Here is an 18056-nt window from a genome sequence, read left to right as displayed (position 1 = left end):
GCGGCGGCTTGGACCGGCCCCAGGAATGCGGTCGGGTGGGGTGGAGGGGTTGCGAGAGCCCGGTGCGACACAGGCCTTGCAGACCCGGCGCGAGGAGGTTGGTTCCACGGGGAGAGTTCTCCGAGGTGCGAGGGAGGGGCCGGGGAGGAGGAGCCTCCCGGCTGCGGTGTGCTGGGCTCCGGGCGCCCAGCGTCGGGCCGTGCGGCTTCTCCGGGTTACTGATTAGCGACCCGCCGGGACTCGGGGTTACTGGTCAACGCCAGCACGCTCGTTTCTTCTCGTCCAAGTCCAGTGCGCGCCCCTCCCCCAGCCTCTCCCTTGTCCTTTGTTGTAAAGGATTTTTTTTTTCCCACCCCCCAGAGTAAAGGAGGCTTTGGGATAGACGTGCTCGGGTTGAAATTCCTAAGTTCCCACAGGCTCAAGGGTTAGGGGATGCTTTGACTGCTAATCGGTGCAGTTTATAGACGCTGGCCAATTCAGGAGAAAGGAAAAAAGAGAAAGCTGAGGACAGTTTTGCCTGTGAATGTTAATTGTGGTCAAGACATTCACAGTCTCTTCTCGCTTGACCCGGAAGTCTTAGAAAGACCCATTTTCAGGGCCTTTGAAAAATAAAGCAGTGTTGCAAATGATCTCCAGAATGGACTGGCTTTAAAAGCTTTCTGAAATTGAAGGACTATTTCCAAGTTAAGAAGGAAAGATAAAACACTTTCCCAAGTGGGGCAGAAAGTATTTAAGGCTTGGTCTTCCTTCCTGTCTTTCGTTGTGCATAGGAGGAGGAGAAAAGCTCTCAAAAATGGAAAGCCAAAGTAATTGACTTAGTGTAATTTACTCATTTACCCTACTGAAAGCACTAAGATGCTGTTTGTAACCAACATTCTCTAGAATGGTTCTCTAGAAGGAATGAACTTGTTTGCCGTGTAACCTTAAGCTTGAGTGGGCTGCCTACCCAAGGATAAGGTGCTCTTGATTTTGAAGCTAATTGTTTCTCTACTATTTGCATACTATAATGAACACAGTTGGTCCTGGAGTTTGCTTCAATGCCCTTGGATAAATTAGGCTTGATCCCACATATGGGAAGGTGTTATCATGGAAAGGAGTTAGAGCTAACACCTGAACCCTTAGGCTAATCCTGAGCTTGGTCTCTAACCCTTATGAGTTCTCTTTCCTATCTGGAATCTGACAGATGCCTAAAATTTGTCTCCGCCTCCTTCTACCATTACGTTTTTCTTACTGAAATTGTGGTCACGAGAAATTCCTGTTGATGTCAGATGGCCAGTAAGGAAGAGTGGGTAGAGGAAGCAAGTGAGAACCCAGGGGTCAGGGAGTAGAGAAAGAACAGGTATGTAGCAATGGGGAGTGAGATCAAGATGCCAGGACTCAGGACAGTGACCCAGACACGCAGTCCAGAGATAGGAAGAGCCACCAAGCAGATGGGGGCCGGTGAGAGACCGAAGAGGGGAAATATGTACAGAAACTCCGGAGAAAACACTTGGTCACTTGAGGTCATCTTTCTCCTCTTTTACTTGCGAAAAACACAGAACATCAGTCAGAGTTTCTTTTGTTTGTGGTAGCAGGGGGTGAGGGCACTGGAGTCCTCATTGCTAGGATGAAGGGGGAAAAGCAGGGTAGCAGAATGCCTGGCTGTGCCAGCAAGCTGAATCCACCCTTCTCTGGTGTCATGACAACCGAAATTTATCATTTATAGAAAGGAAGATGGTGCTATGGGAGTGAATATAGCAATCAGTTCTTGTTTGACTCAGGAGAAGAAATCCATACTCTAGCTTGGGAGAAGAATGAGAATAATTGGTTAATCAAATACTCTGAATAATTTATAGTTATATCTATAATGCACAAGGCTAATTTTCAAAAAAAAAAAAAAAGGAAGGTTATTTGCAAAGTAGGCAAATTGACATTTTGGCACCTCTTGCTTCCTTCTTTTATTTTCTTTCCTCAGCAATGGCTTCAGCTTGTCTAGTTATGCAACAAGTTTTCCCCTCTGCCCTCAAATGTTCCCCTACAGAAAGGATATGATGAGGTGTTTGATACGAAAACAATGCAGGGCTAACTTTTGGCCAAGAGCATTTGCATTTTAGCTGCAAGGCTGACTTGGTCCTCTCATCTCTCTAATGGTAGAGTTTCAGGCTCCAGTGTGAGACGGGTCAGGAATATTTTTAATTTCTCTTCTAACCACATCACCTACTGCTTTATTTATTTAAAAAATGACGTTGGGCGTTATTTCATTCCACAGGTTACTGTGGGAAGCTGCACGGGGGGTGTGGTATTGGAGCTGATTTGGGCCATGTGAAAGGGTTTGGTAAGGGAAGAGGTGTTGTAGGTAGACAATGGGCCCCTTCTCAAAGCAGGAAGGAAATCAGTTTTGGGGAACAGTAAGACATGGAGCTGAGTTGACAGGATGGACTTCATTTTGGAGAGCCTTCGAAAGTAACCAAAGGAACTTAGAATTTATACCAGAGGAAATAGGGAGTCATGGAAGGTTTTTGAGCACAGAAGAATTACAATGAAATCAGTGCTTAAAGGAGATGAATTGATTGGTGTTGTTTAAGACAAAGGATAAATTGGAGAGAGTAGACCCAGAAGATAGACTTAGTTGTCAAAGTAATCCTGAAATGATAGGCCATGTATCTAGACCAGTCATAGAGGAAGAGTGGTTAACAGTGGAAATGGGGAAAAAAAGATAGGTGAAAGATACCTCTAATGAGAAAGCTGTAAAAATAGGCAATTGAGTAACAGCAAGGAAAGTGAATCATCTCTCTCTGGAGATTGGAAACCTTGAAAATTGGGGAAATAGTGGGTCCCTTGAGAATGTTTAAAGGATTAACCAGATGCTTTATTTTCCGGATGCTTTGGACAGAAAATTAATTTCATTTTTGGAATGTTAATTAAGAGGTGATAGCTAGACATCTAAACACAAGTGTTTAGTATGTTGGAAATGCATAATGAGAACTTAGCAGAGCACGGGAGCAAGAAGGGAAATAAAGATCTGAGGGTTGCTAACCTCTAGTAAGAGTTAAACCCATGCAGCGAAAGTGAGAATATAAGGTGTGCTGGTTGAGGGGTAGGAAAAGAAAGGAACATACACCACATAAAATGGACTAAGTGCCCTAAAATTAGAACAATGAAATGTTCCATCTTTAACGTTCAGCTTTAGATCCAAGAGTCTGTAAATTTTGATGAGAAGACTCTCGGGAGGAAATATTTTGCTCTCGTTCAGTTTCGGTAAACATGGACTTGGTTAAGGATCTGTAAAATTATTTGCAAATTTAGGCAAGGAATAATGAGACATCGTATTGTTTTGAACTCATACTAGTTTTAGGAAAAATATGACCCCCTACAGGCAGTTATGAGCAGGGTATAAAGAGCCTGGATTTGAAACAGGACAAATAAGATAATTTTTTATGTCTTTGGGTGAGTCATTTAAATCTTGGGGTTTCTGTTTTCCCCAAGGGCATTGGGGGATACTTGGTATAAATTTATGTAGCTCAGATCTTGATTCAGTAACAGAGGAAAAAAAAACATGCAAAGAAGATAGAGTTGAGCTATTTTCATTAAGCAAATTAAGAACATTTTAATGATTCTAGGCTACTAGGTAAAACTTTTAAGGGTCATTTGGCCTCTAGTATGTTATTCTCCCTGGAAAATTTATAAAAGCCCGAGAGTCTGAGCCTGAACAGAAAAAGATAAACTAATGTTCCGGTTATCTTTGCTGCATAACAAGTATCCCCAAAACTGGTGAGTTAAAATGACAGTTTATCATTCATCTCTGTGGGTTCTGTGGGCTGTCTCCTGAGCAGGTCTTGTTTGAAATCTGGTGCCTTTGCAGTCCAGTATCTGCTGGGGATTCAGGCATCAGAAGACTTGGCTGGGCTGGTTGTCTCAGGTAGGTCTCACATAGCAGCGTTGACAACTGGCTGTTGGCTGAGATGTCAGTTGGGGCTGTTTCCAAGGGACTTGGGCTTTTCACAAAATGGCAGCTTGATTCCCAGAGGCAGCGTCTTGGTACAAGGGTTCCAAGAAACCCAGGCAGAAGCTACGGGGATTGTTATGACCTAGAACGTCCTGTGTCTCAGAACATTATTTCTGCTGCCTTCTGTTGGTCAGGAAAGTCATTATGGGCGACATATTCAAGGGGAGGGGCACTGGATCCCTCCTTGTGATTTAAGGAGCAACGTAGTCTCCAAGGAGAGAAAAAGAATCACAGTAGCCAACTACTACTTGGTCTCATTTCTACAAGAGATGCCTTATAAGTGTGCTTTGCCGTAGAGACATCCTCAGGTTTGCCAGGGAAAATTTGATGTACGTTTTCTGAAACATATAGGATAAAAGACTGCATCTTTAATTAGAAATACGAAGAAATCTAGGCAGTCCCGCTAAAATTTCACAGCAGAACGGTTGAGTGTGGAAATTCATGCCTGGGTGCAAATGTGTTAGGAGGATGCTGGGATAAAGCTCTACTCAAAATAATTTCAAATAAGATCAGCTTGTCTTTCTTATTTTAATTTAAATGGGGGAACTTCTGAAGTGATTGTGAAATGCTCTTTATTTCACTTAGAATCAAGCTTTTGTCATACAGTAGAATGTAGGTCAAATAAATCCTTTATTGAATATCCTCTCATCATAATGAACTAAATGCTTTGTGGCAAAACTGGTCAGAAGCTTGCTTCAGTTTTCACAAACATATTAATTATACAAAACACGTAATGTGAATTGGTAGGGTGTTGACTAAAAATAAGTATGGGCTTAAATATTCTGATTTTTGGAACATATGTTTCTAAATTAAACATGTAACATTCAATGTAACAGAACTTTAAATTCTCATTTTATCATTTTTTTAAAAAAAGTTTACTTATTGAAGGAGAGAGAGAATCCCAAGAATCTGTCATCACAGAGCCTGATGAGGGCCTCAGTTGCTCGATTGAGGAGATGATGACCTGAGTTGAAACCGAGTCGGATGCTTAACCGACTGAGCCACCCAGGCGCCCCTCATTTTATCACTTTTAACTGGAAGAGGGTCAGATCAGAGTTGTTAGTTCCGATACAAAAAAAAGAAAAAAATTGGTCTTTTTCCTAGACAATTGAAACATAAGAATTAGGGTGAAAGAAATGGGTTCAAACTCAAGGAAGGCATTAGTTTCAGCCGGAAACTTACTAGCGGCCTTAAAAAAGAGTTAGGTTCTGCCTTTCAACTTGGTTGATCTAGGCTCATTCTATTTTCAGTTATTTGACGAGGGACGAGGGTAGATACTGTGAAGCCATATACTTGGTGCACATGACACACAGACACAGCCTCGTCTCACCGAGAAATAAAGGCTTGACCTACATAACCAGGATAGTGGGAATAACGCATGAGGTAATATGACGTGTACTTAAATTCTTCTTTACTTCGTCAAGATCACCTGTCGGAACAGTCGCTCACGACACGTCCTGCATAACGTGTCGCAACCACCCAAACTGCATAATAGCAGACGTATCTCTTGCTGCTGCTGTAAAATTTCTTGTGCTACGACTTCTAATTTTCTTGTTCCATTAGAATAACTGAGGGAGTATGTTAAGTACTAATTCCTGGGTCCCGCTGCTGGGGTTCAGGTGGAGAAGGTCTGGGCCTGAGAAGCGGGCTTGCACTTTTAACACGCAGCCTCGCCCGTTTTGAGGCGGGAAGCCTGGTGCCTGCTTTGAGAAGTAACTATTCCAGAACACCTGCCTTCTCTCCTTCCTCAGGCCAGCGGAGCGACCGTTACAACCTTATTCCTTTACCCGTATCTCCAATACATGACATTTTATTCTAATCCGGTTCCTGCTCTAGAAAGTGTTACCAAGAGCTACATTTCGGGACTGATGTGACGTTTCTGTTTCTTTTCTCCGTTCAGCTTGTTAGGTCTCTACACTTCCTGTCTGTCCCTTCTGCCCCAGCCATTCCTTAGCCTTATTGTGGGTGATGCTCTACAGAGATGACTGAAACCCTCCCCCTGAAGACAGCTTATGATTTCCAGCCTTATGGCTTCAAGAATTTACGTGTACATAACGCCCGAATCGCTGTCGCCGGACCCAGCTGCCCCCCTACGTCCACCCGGCCATGCCTCTATTCCCCTAACCACAGTATGTTCCAGACGGAATGAATTCATCCTCCCCGGATATACCTGGTTCTCTCTTATCCCCTCTTTTCGTTTGTCGATGACTCTGGACTACACCTGGCCCCTAGCGTCTCTTACCGTCCCCCCTGGCTTGTCACGTGTCGTCCAGCTTGCTTACACTCAGCGGCTCCCCCTCCTGCCTCCGCTCTGATGATCTTTCCTGCGGGAGGTGCCAGCCTCTTCCATCCCCCCGCCTCGTCCCCTACGATGGTCACCACACTTCCCCTCTTGCACACCCCCACCTCGTCCCCCACGATGATCAGCACACTCCATTCAAGCACGGCTCTTACCCCGCCTTTTATCCTCACCACTGTGTTTCCTGCTGTTCTCTCTCCTACGTTTTCCCGCTGACCAAACTGATTCCATCCACTCACCTTAGCTTTTTCGTACCCTCAACCATGTGATCATGCCTGGTTTCGCTCTTTGCCAGGCCCTTTCTGTTTCTCTGTGGAAATGTAAAAGTTTATTGCCTGGCTTACCTTCGTTAGCACAACTTAAATGTGTTCCCTGCATGAAGACTGTCCAAGATGTGCCCGGCTTGGGGTTTTCCGAAGCGTGGGGTGCGTACTAGTGAGGTGCCAAGTGTTGTTATTTTATGTGTTTAACAAGCACAATATTGCATATGTGCCGTGCACTGTTTTAAACTTTTTAAAAAAATTTTTAAAAATATTTTTATTTATTTATTTTTTTTTGAGACAGAGACAGAGCATGCGCAGGGGAGGGGCAGAGAGAGAGAGGGAGACAAAGAATCCGAACCAGGTTCCAGGCTCTTGAGCTGTCAGCACAGAGCCTGACCTGGGGCTTGAACTCACAAACCGCGAGATCGTGACCTGAGCCGAAGTCGGACGCTCAACCGACTGAGCCACCCAGGCGCCCCAACATTTGTTTGTTTTTAAGCAATAAACATACTTTGTTTAAAAAGGAAGGCAGTGGTGTTATATATGTGGAGCTCTTACAGTGTTGATTCATGAAGAGATAAAACATTTGGTAACCCCAGTCATCTAAAACATGGTTATAGGGGCGCCTGGGTGGCGCAGTCGGTTAAGCGTCTGACTTCAGCCAGGTCACGATCTCGCGGTCCGGGAGTTCAAGCCCCGCGTCAGGCTCTGGGCTGATGGCTCAGAGCCTGGAGCCTGTTTCCGATTCTGTGTCTCCCTCTCTCTCTGCCCCTCCCCTGTTCATGCTCTGTCTCTCTCTGTCCCAAAAATAAATAAAAAACGTTGAAAAAAAAATAAAAAAAAAAAAATAAAACATGGTTATATTATTGGCCTTTAACTTCCATGTTTTAAGTGTTTTTGAGTACTTAGTGATCAATCTTCATAACAATTGTGTTAATTATTGTTGCCTTTTTCATTTTTACACGGAGGTTTAAATAATTTGTCCAAGGTAACGGAAGTAGCAGGCAGCAGAGAGGGGATTTGTACTCAGGCAGTCTGTGCTCCCAAACACTGTGTTGTACTGTCTTTCCATTTCAGATGGGTATGACCTTATTTTAGGTGGTCACGGCATTAAACAAAATAGAATTTTAGTGATAAAGTTATTCTCATCTCATTTTTTTTCAACTCTCTTGATTAAATCAAGACTGGCTCCTAATTTAGTGCTGTTAGTTTTATGTATTTCGCAGGAATTACCTTAACGGATCTCCCTTATATCACATGATAAGTGCATTCTGGTTTACATCAACTGAGAGGTAAAGTGATGCTCAAGGTAAAAAATGGCCAAATAATTAAAAAGTACCAATGATATTTCAGATATTTCCTTTTATAATAAAGAGAGGGCAGGCTGTAGACTTTGAGCGTTTGGTAAAAACTTTTTTTTTTTTTTTTTTTTAGATAAGCAATACTGATTATTGTAGAAATTAAAAGTTTTATTGACAATATATTTTACTAACAATGAAAATTGTATTTTAAAACAGGAAGTAGGGGTGCCTGGTTGACTCACTTGGTTAAGCGTCTGATTCTTGGTTTTGGCTCAGGTCATGATCTCGTGAGTTTGAGCCCCACGTCGGGCTCCGTGCTGTCAGGGCTGAGCCTTGCGATTCTCTCTCTCCCTCTTTCTCTGCCTCTCTCCTGCTCTCTCTCTCTCAAAAATAAATAAAGTTAAAAAAAAAAACAAACCATGAAGTAAATGAGAGTAATGATGATACTAATAGGAGATAAACCATATAACCTGGAGGCAGCTTGGTGCTGCTGAAGTAGTTAAAACAAGTATTTCAATAAATTCTTAACCTAATTCATGGAAGCCGTGGAACTTGGGCCCTTCTGGCGCTTAACCTTCTGGGCCTGTGGGAGTAATACCATCAATATCTATCTTACAAGGATGTTTGTGTAAAAAAAGAAGGTATTTGACAAGAATCTTGAGTATAGTAAGTGCTCAGTGATTCATTACATTTTTACACATTGCTGGGTAACATGGTAGGAACCATGAACATGGTGTCCAAGTGCCTGGAGTTTAGTAAATGCTGCATCTGATGAAAGTCAGCCTTTCTGTCTGCTCCCAATGTCTTCTCTCTCCATCTGTCATGGCAGTTATTGAATGTGTGAATGTGTGTTTGCTTCCCCAGTATTTGACGTCATGTCCAGACTCTGAAGGCAGTGGCTTCCAGATTATTGGCATAGAAACCAACGAACATTCTTCCCATTAATCTGTTTGTCTAATGTTGCCGACCTTGCCGCCTTAGTAGAAAGTTACAGAAATGCAAAATGTGATTCCTCTTTATGTAAAAATGATGTATTTAGAATTCATCATGGCAGGAGATGGGAGAGAAGGCAAAGGTGTGGAATGAGTACACATCTCTCCAGAACAGAGTTAAGGATGCGGTCGTGGAAGGGATTCAACACTGACCAACGTCCTTTAGATAAGATGAAAAACATTAAGGCAACAAAGATCTAGAAGAATCTGCTGCAAAGCAGATGAAACAGAGTTAACATAATGTCAGGAGAGTCAAAGGAGAACAGTGTTTTGAGAAATAATCTGCAGTGTTCAGTAGAATACAAGCAACTCAGGAATGCCATTTCTTTTGCTTCAATGGCTTTTTCATTGATAGAAGCCTGTTGAAATTAGTGTTTTTAGTTAAGAGGTGAAGATACAAGCCTGCTCTCATGGAGCAGATTTCAAGGACCAAAAGCAAAACAGAACAAGGAAGGAAGGAGAAAGGAAGGAAGGAAGGGGAGGGAGGCAGGAGGGAGGAAGGTGAGAAGAGGGGGTAAGGGAGAAGGGGAGAGGGAAGGGAGAAAGAAGGACAGAAAAAATGTTTAATGGATCCAAGGTTAAGTGAAGAGTTTTATGAGGTAGGAAAGAGCCAGAAGAATTGCTTCATGTTTTGAGAAAGAGGGGAATAGACCGAAATGCCATGGAATGACAGAACCTCTGAGCAATGGATTATAAAACAATTAAGAATATGAACTTATTTTATATTACTTATAGTTAAAATTTTTTTTAATGTTTATTTACTTTTGAGAGAGAAAGCATGTGAGCGGGGGAGGGGCAGAGAGAGAGGGAGACACAGAATCCAAAGCAGGCTCCAGACTCCGAGCTGTCAGCACAGAACCCGACGTGGGGCTTGAATGCACGAACCCGTTGAGATTGTGACCTGAGCCGAAGTCGAACACTTAACCGACTGAGCCACCGGGCTTAAACATAGTTTTAAAGAAAAAAAAATCCTATTTTTTTCTATAAAATGTTTGATGGCATGTGAGGGTTTTTAAATTTTTTAATTTTTTAAAAATGTTTTTATTTATATTTGAGAGAGAGTGTGAGTGGGGGGAGAGGCAGAGACAGAGAGGGGGCAGAGGATCTGAAGGGGGCTCTGTGCTGACAGCAGACAGCCAGATGTGGGGCTTGAACTCATGAACCCGGAGATCATGACCTAAGCCAAAATTGGGTGCTCAATTGACCGAGCCATCCAGGCACCCCAGGGATTTTTATTTACTCATTTTTTAAATCAAAATAGATATATTTTTTCAGGAGTAGAATTTAGTGATTCATCACTTACATGGAGCACCCAGTCCTCCTCCCAGCCAGTGTCCTCCTTAATGCTCCTCACCCCTTTAGCCTTTCCCCCCACCAGCCACCCTGAGTTTGTTCTCTGTATTTAAGAGTTTCTTATGGTTTGTCTCCCTGTCTGTTTTTACATTATTTTTGCTTCCCTCATGTTCATCTGTTTTGTGTCTTAAATTCCACACGTGAGTGAAACCATATGATACTTGTCTTTCTTTGCCTAACTTATTTCACTCAGCATAATACACTCTAGTTCCATCCTTGTTGCAAATGCAAGATTTCATTCTTTCTGCTCGCTGAGTAATATTCCATTGGATATTACAACATATCTTCTTTATCCATTCATCAGTCTATGGACATTTGGGCTCTTTCCATACTTTGGCTATTGTTCTAGCGCTGCTATAAACGTTGGGGCGCATGTTTCCTTTTCAATCAGCATTTTTGTATCCTTTGGATAAATACCTAGTAGCGTAATTGCTGGGTCGTAGGGGAGTTCTATTTTTAATGTTTTGAGGACCTCCATACCGTTTTCCAGAGTGGCCATACCAGTTTACATTCCCACCAGCAGTGCAAAAGAGATCCTCTTTCTCCGCATCCTCGCCAACATCTGTTGTTGCCTGAGTTGTTAATATGAGCCATTCTGACAGGGGTGAGGTGGTATCTCATTGTGGTTTTGATTGTATTTCCCTGATGATGAGTGATGTGGAGCATTTTTTCATGTGTCTGTTAGCTATCTGGATGTCTTCTTTGGAAAAGTGTCCATTTGTGTCATTTTCCCATTTCTTCACTGGATTATTTGATTTCAGGTGTTGAGTTTGATAAGTTCTCTATTGATTTTGGATACTAACCTTTATCTGATATGTCATTTGCAAATATCTTCTCCCGTTCTGTCAGTTGCCTTTTAGTTTTGCTGATTGTTTCCTTTGCTGTACAGGAGCTTCTCATCTTGATAAGGTCCCAATAGTTCATTTTTGCTTTTGTTTCCCTTGCCTCTGGAGACATGTGTAGTAAGAAGATGCTGCAGCTGAGGTCAAAGAGGTTGTTACCGATTTTCTCCTCTAGGATTTTGATGTCTTCCTGTCTTACATTTAGGTCTTTCATCCATTTTGAGTTTCTTTTTGTCTACGGTGTAAGACAGTGGTCCAGGCTCACTCTTCTGCATGTCGCTATCCAGTTTTCCCAGCACCGTTTGCTGAAGAGACTGTCTTTATTCCATTGGATATTCTTTCCTGCTTTGTCAAAGTTAGTTGCCCATATGTTTGTGGGTTAGTTTCTGGATTCTGTATTCTGTTCCACTGATCTGAGTGTCTGTTTTTGTGCCAGTACCATACAGTCTTGATGATTACAGCTTTGTAATATAGCTTGAAGTCCGGGATTGTGATGCCTCCAGCTTTGGTTTTCTTTTTCAAGATTGCTTTGGCTATTCGGGGTCTTTTGTGGTTCCATACAAATTTTATAGGATTGTTTGTTCTAGCTCTGTGAAGAATGCTGGTGTTTTTTGATAGGGATTGCATGGAATATGTAGATTGTGTTGGGTAGTATTGACGTTTTAACAATATTTGTTCTTCCAACCCATGAGCATAGAGTATTTTTTCTTTTTTTTCTTTTTTTTGCGTTTTCTTCAGTATCTTTCATAAGCTTTGTATAGTTTTCAGTGTATAGATTTTTCACCTCTTCGGTTAAGTTTATTTCTAGGTATTTTATGCTTTTTGGTGCCGTTGTAACTGGGATCAATTCCTTGATTTCTCTTTCTGCTACTTCATTATTGGTGTTTAGAAATGCAGCCGATTTCTGTACATTTATTTTGTAATCCTATGACTTTGCTGAATTCATGGATCAGTTTTTTGGTGGGAGTCTTTTGGGTTCTCCACATAGAGTATCAGGTCTGTGAAGAGGGAAGGTTTGACTTCCTCTTGCTGATTTGGATGCATTTTATTTCCTTTTGATTGCTGAGGCTGGGACTTCCAACACTATGTTTAACAGCAGTGGTGAGAGTGGGCATTCTTGTTGTGTTACTGACCTTAGGGAGAAAACTCTCAGTTTTTACCCATTAAAGATATTGTTGGGTCTTTCATATGTGGCCTTTATTATCTTGGGTATGATCCTTCTATCCCTACTTTTTTGAGGGTTTTTATCCAGAGAGGATACTGTATTTTGTCAAATGCTTTTTCAGCATCTATTGAGAGGATCATGAATTTTTTTTTTTTTAAATGTCTATTTATTATTGAGAGGCGGCAAGACAGAGCATGAGCATGGAAGGGGCAGAGTCAGGAGAAGACATAGAATTTGAAGCAGACTCCAGGCTGTCAGCACAGAGCCCGACATGGGGCTCGAACCCACCAACTGTGAGATCATGACCTGGGCCAAAGTTGGACGCCCAATTGACTGAGCCACCCAGGCGCCCCAGGATCATGTAGTTCTAATCCTTTCTTTTATTAATGTGATGTATCACGTTGATTGATTTGCGGATACTGAACCAGCCCTGCAGCCCAGGAATAAATCCCACTCGATCGTGGTGAATATTTCTTTCGACGTATTGTTGGATCCGATTGGCTAGTGTCTGTTAAGAATTTTGCATCCATGTTCGTCAGGGAAGTTGGTCTGTAGTTCTCCTTTGTGGTAGGATCTTTTGTCTGGTTTTGGAATCAAGGTAATGCTAGCCCTGAGGATTTTTTTTTTTTAATGAAAGAATATGCTTCCTGATTGTTTTAAATTGTCAAAGAATATGCTTCCTGATTGTTCTAAATTGTCTAATAATATGTTCAGTAAAGATGTAACTTGTTGGTTTTGACAAGCATATTGTGTTCATTTTTCTTGTATTTCATTTATACAAGATATTTATACCTTTAATACTAAGAGTATGTAGGTAAATATATGGTCTATATTCAAACAGTTAAATGAATCAAAGATAAAGCGTATTGTGGCTAAATATTTTCAGGTCGGAAATCAGGAGAAAAGGGTTCTTGTCTAAGCTCACTTGTTCTTGATCTGTGTTCCCTTTTCCCCTCAGGTGTAGATGAAAACTTGGGTTCAGTCGCCTATAAAATTCCATGCAGCTCTGAATGCCTATGAGCTAGGGGGGCCCGGCTGGCTCAGTCAGTAGAGCGTGCGACTCTGGATCTCGACATTGTGAAATTGTGCTCCATGCTGTGTGTGGGGATAAAAAAAATAAAAAAAAATAAATAAATGCCTATAAGCTAATCAACAAACAAGAAAATAAATAGAGACAAGACACTTGTGCCCACATCCTCATCAGATTACTAAAGCGGATGGTTGAATAGCAGTGAGTGTCTCAACTGCAAACCTGTCCTTCTTAGTAACTTCTTTGTGGTTTCAACCCAGACTTTCTAACAGAGAAGACTTTGAAGACTTCAACTAGAAGATTTTGAGATTTTTCCTTGTTTACAGCCTTCGATATATTTTTTTGTACTAATCAAATGAAGATAAACAACAGAAACAAAACAAAACTCCAAACTCTAATATGTCCAGGAATTATCTCAGGCTTCTTTCAGCTCTGTTGCTCATTTATAAGTCTTTATATATTATTACTTATATACATTATTAATATGTAATAACTATAATTACAAATTGTAATATTCATATATATTATTGAATATTATATAGTAATTATAGCTGTATGCTATAATACATATTATTGTATATTATATAATAATTATAATTGTAATAATGCTCTTAAGTGAGGGAACTAGCTGATATATTTCAACATGTAGGTTTATATTTAAAAAAAATTTTTTTTATCATTTATTTTTGAGAGACAGAGACAGAGCATAAGCGGGGGAGGGGCAGAGAGAGAGGAGACCCAGAATCCGAAGCAGGCTCCAGGCTCTGAGCTGTCAGCACAGAGCCTGATGCAGGGCTTGAACCCACAAGCCACGAGATCATGACCTGAGCCGAAGTCAGACGCTCAACCGACTGAGCCACCCAGGTGCCCCTGTAGGTTTATATTTCTTATCCTGGTAGCATCCTAAACTTTTGAAGTATATTGCTGCGTGTGTGTATGTGGGGGGTTCTTGTTTTCTGCATTTTTAAAAGTTTGTTTAATTTTTGTGTGAGTTAAAGACAGTGTTCCGTGAGGTTGGTACAGTGAAAAAGGACTCATTTTGCAAGTCCCAGAAATGGTGTCTTAACCCTTGGCAGTGTTCTGTGGAGGTTAAAAAAAAAAAAAAGAAAAAGAAAAAAAAATATATATATACACAGCCATGCTTAAATTCTAGTGTATAAATCCCATTTTTCTAGACAAAAATATCAAGGCATAGAGAAAGAGATAATATCTGAAAATGTAAAATAAAATACAAAAATAAAATATAGCTCACTGCTGGCTTATTCTTTCTGGGTGGCGTATTTTGTGTTTGCTGTTTCTTTTACTAAACGAAAATAAACATGTGCAGGATGGGTGTTGAAATGGACTTGTAGAAAAAATTCTGAAGACCGAGCACACAGTCATATATTGACTGTAGTAGACATTTTCTATCATTGAGACAGCTCACCTGTGGTGTCAGATAAGTCATCCGTGGGCTTCAGACTTGAAGCACAGATCATGAATTTTGGATGCGAAGGGAGTCTCTTGCATTCCTCTTGCAACTTATCTCCTAAATAGTTCAAAATAGACAAAAATTCACAAGGAGCTACCAGATACAGGAGACACGTGTGACAAGGTTATCCATCATTGTCACTGTTTTACATGGTGTTTTCCCTCTAAGAAAAGATTTACAAAGAAGAATACAGTTTTGTTAATTATACATGAGAGAGTCAATTCAGAGTGACAAGCCTCTAGGAAAAGACCAGAGCAGCTATTAATATAAGCGCACAATTTGTAAGGAGTTTGTTCCTTAGGTATAAATGAAGTAGAGATCACTAGAAAAAAAAACAACAGTGTTATTAATTAGTTCCATTCGTTTCGCAGCCGTTACCTCAGTGGTCTTCCCTTTACGGAACATGATAGTACGTGGTTTACGTAAACTGAGAGGTAAAGTGATGCTTCACTCGAAAGAGTTTAAAAAAATTGAAAATAACCAATGATGGTACCAAACTTACCACGTATTAAAGTCACTGTTGTGGTGCAATGATTGTGCCTGGGGCCACCATTACTTCCATGGTAAAGAGTGCTCTTGGTTATGTACTGGAAACTTGCTAAGGAAGTAGATGTTAAGCATTCTGTCCGTTAAAAAAACAAAGATGGGGCACTTGGCTAGCTCAGGCGGTTCAGCTTCCGACTCAGGTCCTGATCGCCTAGTTCGGGAGTTCGAGCCCTGCGTGGGCTCCCGACTGACGGCTTGGAGACTGCTTGGGATTGTCTCTCTCTCTCTCCTCGTCTCTCTGCACTTCCTGCATGCTCTGTCTTTAAATAAATAAATAAATAAATAAATAAATAGCGACTATGTGAGGTGATGGATGTGTTAATTAACTGAATTGTGGTATTTCACAACGTATACGTATATCATCGTGTTGTAAGCGTGAAATATGTACAGTTCTGTTTATCGAGTAAATGCAATAAAGGCGAGCAGTTTATGAAAATAAGAAACTAACTTAAGAGTATTTCTCCCCAAAAAGCAGCCTCTTAAATTTGGTGTAATATTCATGTGAGTGAACACATATTTCACAAGAGTCTGCCACATGCTCACCCTTGTTCTGCGCACACTGACGTAGTGAAGGATGTAGAGTAATTCTCGTTTTTGGTCCAAAAGGACCGTCTTAATTAGAGATACAAAACGTGCACACAGACAACTATTTGAGAATTTTGCAAGATTAGATAATGGAGATCTAGATTTTAGCATTCTAAGGATTGCTGCAACCGCTGGTCAAGAATGGAATGGACCAGTGGAGGCCCCAGCCATCACAGCAAGTTTTCCAATTGAGGAACCCTAAAGAGGAGCTGGATGGGCTGTGGCTTTGTCACACAGTAGGGGTGGTAGTCGTGTGGGCATAGCCCAGGAGCAGAGGATGAGGGAAGTAGAGGTGGGATAAGGGGTGGGATATGGGGTCACGGCCCAATAGAAGGGGTTCTGGTCATGATGAACACAGCGTGAATGGTGCCCTGGGGTGAGCAAGGTTGGGGTTCCACCTGCATCTTGTGCTTCTGCTCTCTCCCTCCGGTACCCTAACTATACCCTTCTCATCGCCCTCATCCAGCCCTTAGAGCCTCGTCCCATTTGCTTTCTTTCTGTGCCAGCCTATCATTGCTTCCTTTCCATTCGGTCATGGACCAGTGTTCCAACCACTCTTGGAATTATTCTTGATGCCCTTAGCCCTTTGTCCCAGTGAGTCTAGATTATTGCAACCTGGATGCGATGAAGGCTTGATACAAGGATCCAGAAAATGGTTCTATTACACGATCATGCAATTGTAGCATTTCAGACAGGGAGTGATAGGAGAGTGTAGCAGACTTGTTACAGAAAGGAAGGAACTACGAGAGATAATGAGAAGAAAAGCTATCTTTTTATCTGTTAGAATGCCAACCACAAGAAGTAGATATTGGACGAAGAGAGAAGGGAGAGAAGGCAGTCATCAGAGACAAGCACAGACAGACTGAAAAAATTCACCATGCAGGCAGTTGCCAGTTGGTTAAACGTTATCAAATCCCTTGTTATTAAATAAGAGGATGGTCTGGAATGACTTCCATCAACCCAGTGATTCAGGACTGCTTTGTTGATCTTCCTGTCCAGAGTGAGGTTTTGTTACTTCCTGCTACCGCTGGTGCTGGTCCCTAGAAACTGTGCAAGATGATAAACTTTTCAGATGAGAGAGTATTTTACTAAGATTATGCAATTGGCTTTGCTCTCGTTGTAAATAAAACCTTCAAACAAGCTTTTAGGGTCCAATTTCTGATTGAGTGCCATGATATATCCAAAATTTATAAAATTTGACCCAAAGATCTAAGGACATCGACTTAATTAGAAATGAAATAATTTAACGTAACGAATTATAGATTATAAGTTAATGGGCTGTTGTAATGATCAAACTAAATTAAAAGTTTTTTAATTGACACTTTATTCGTTTTGTATTTTTTTATTTTCTGAGCTTTTATTTTTAGGTAATCTCTATGCCCAGCGTTGGGTTTGAATTTACAAATCTGAAATCAAGAGTCACATGCTCGACCCACTGAGCTAGCCAGCACCTCTAACAGTTTGAAAGTTTAGAAACCAGAGATGTGATATGGTTATGTGTTAGTAATGACAGGATATCAACAGTTTTGAAAGTATCACTTTATGTAGAATTGTGAACTTTTCTCTTTTTCCCCCCTATTTTTAAGACTTAATATGTATGGTTTAATTGAAATAAAGGACAAAGAACAAAGTTTCCTTTTTCTTATCACCTTAAATTTCACGTTTTCATCTTCAGTCTCCCTAATTCTGGGGCTCTCTTCCATTTCCTTTTTTTTTTTTTTTTTTTTTGCTATCCTATTTTTCCCTCTTTCTTGCTTTTTCTTGGCTGTTTAAGTTTAAAATGATGAATGTTTGAAAAAACTCTTATCCTTGTGGTTGAAAGACTCATTCAGTTATCTCCCAACTTCTGTGTAAAAGACTGACTCAAAGCAACGTAAATAAAATACTACATAATTAAAACAAAGCATTCTGTATAGGTGAGTTGTAAAAAACTTAATAGGGTATTTGTGACTGTGGGTTTTTTTTTTTTTTTTCATTCTCCATTGAAGCTTTCTTAACTTAAGATGTGGTCCTACATGCCGGTGAATTTCTAGGTGCAAATGTGCCCCCGCCCTCATCTGCCAAGTGGGACTGGTGGGCAGGACTCTGGTCTTCCCATTTCTGCACAGACTACAGAAGTGAGGTTCAAGTAGCTGCTTGCTCTCCTCAAGCAGAGTCCTTCTGTTTCCTTTGTCAATGGCTTTCTTTTTCTATCCCAGTGGCTGTAGCTCACTGTTTATTTATT

The 18056-nt window shown here is 41.1% G+C and overlaps 1 protein-coding gene across 1 annotated transcript in view; it reads left to right on the top strand.

Moving 5' to 3' along the window:
- The window catches only part of GPM6A (glycoprotein M6A), a 356200-nt gene that overhangs the window by 811 nt on the left and 337333 nt on the right, over nt 1-18056 (top strand). The gene's annotated exons all lie outside the window — the stretch shown is intronic.

This window comes from Lynx canadensis, chromosome B1, assembly GCF_007474595.2.
Source record: "Lynx canadensis isolate LIC74 chromosome B1, mLynCan4.pri.v2, whole genome shotgun sequence".
NCBI classification, from domain to species: Eukaryota; Metazoa; Chordata; class Mammalia; order Carnivora; family Felidae; genus Lynx; species Lynx canadensis.
Note: the sequence above shows the minus strand (reverse complement) of the source record. Positions and strands in the feature narration are given on the sequence as shown.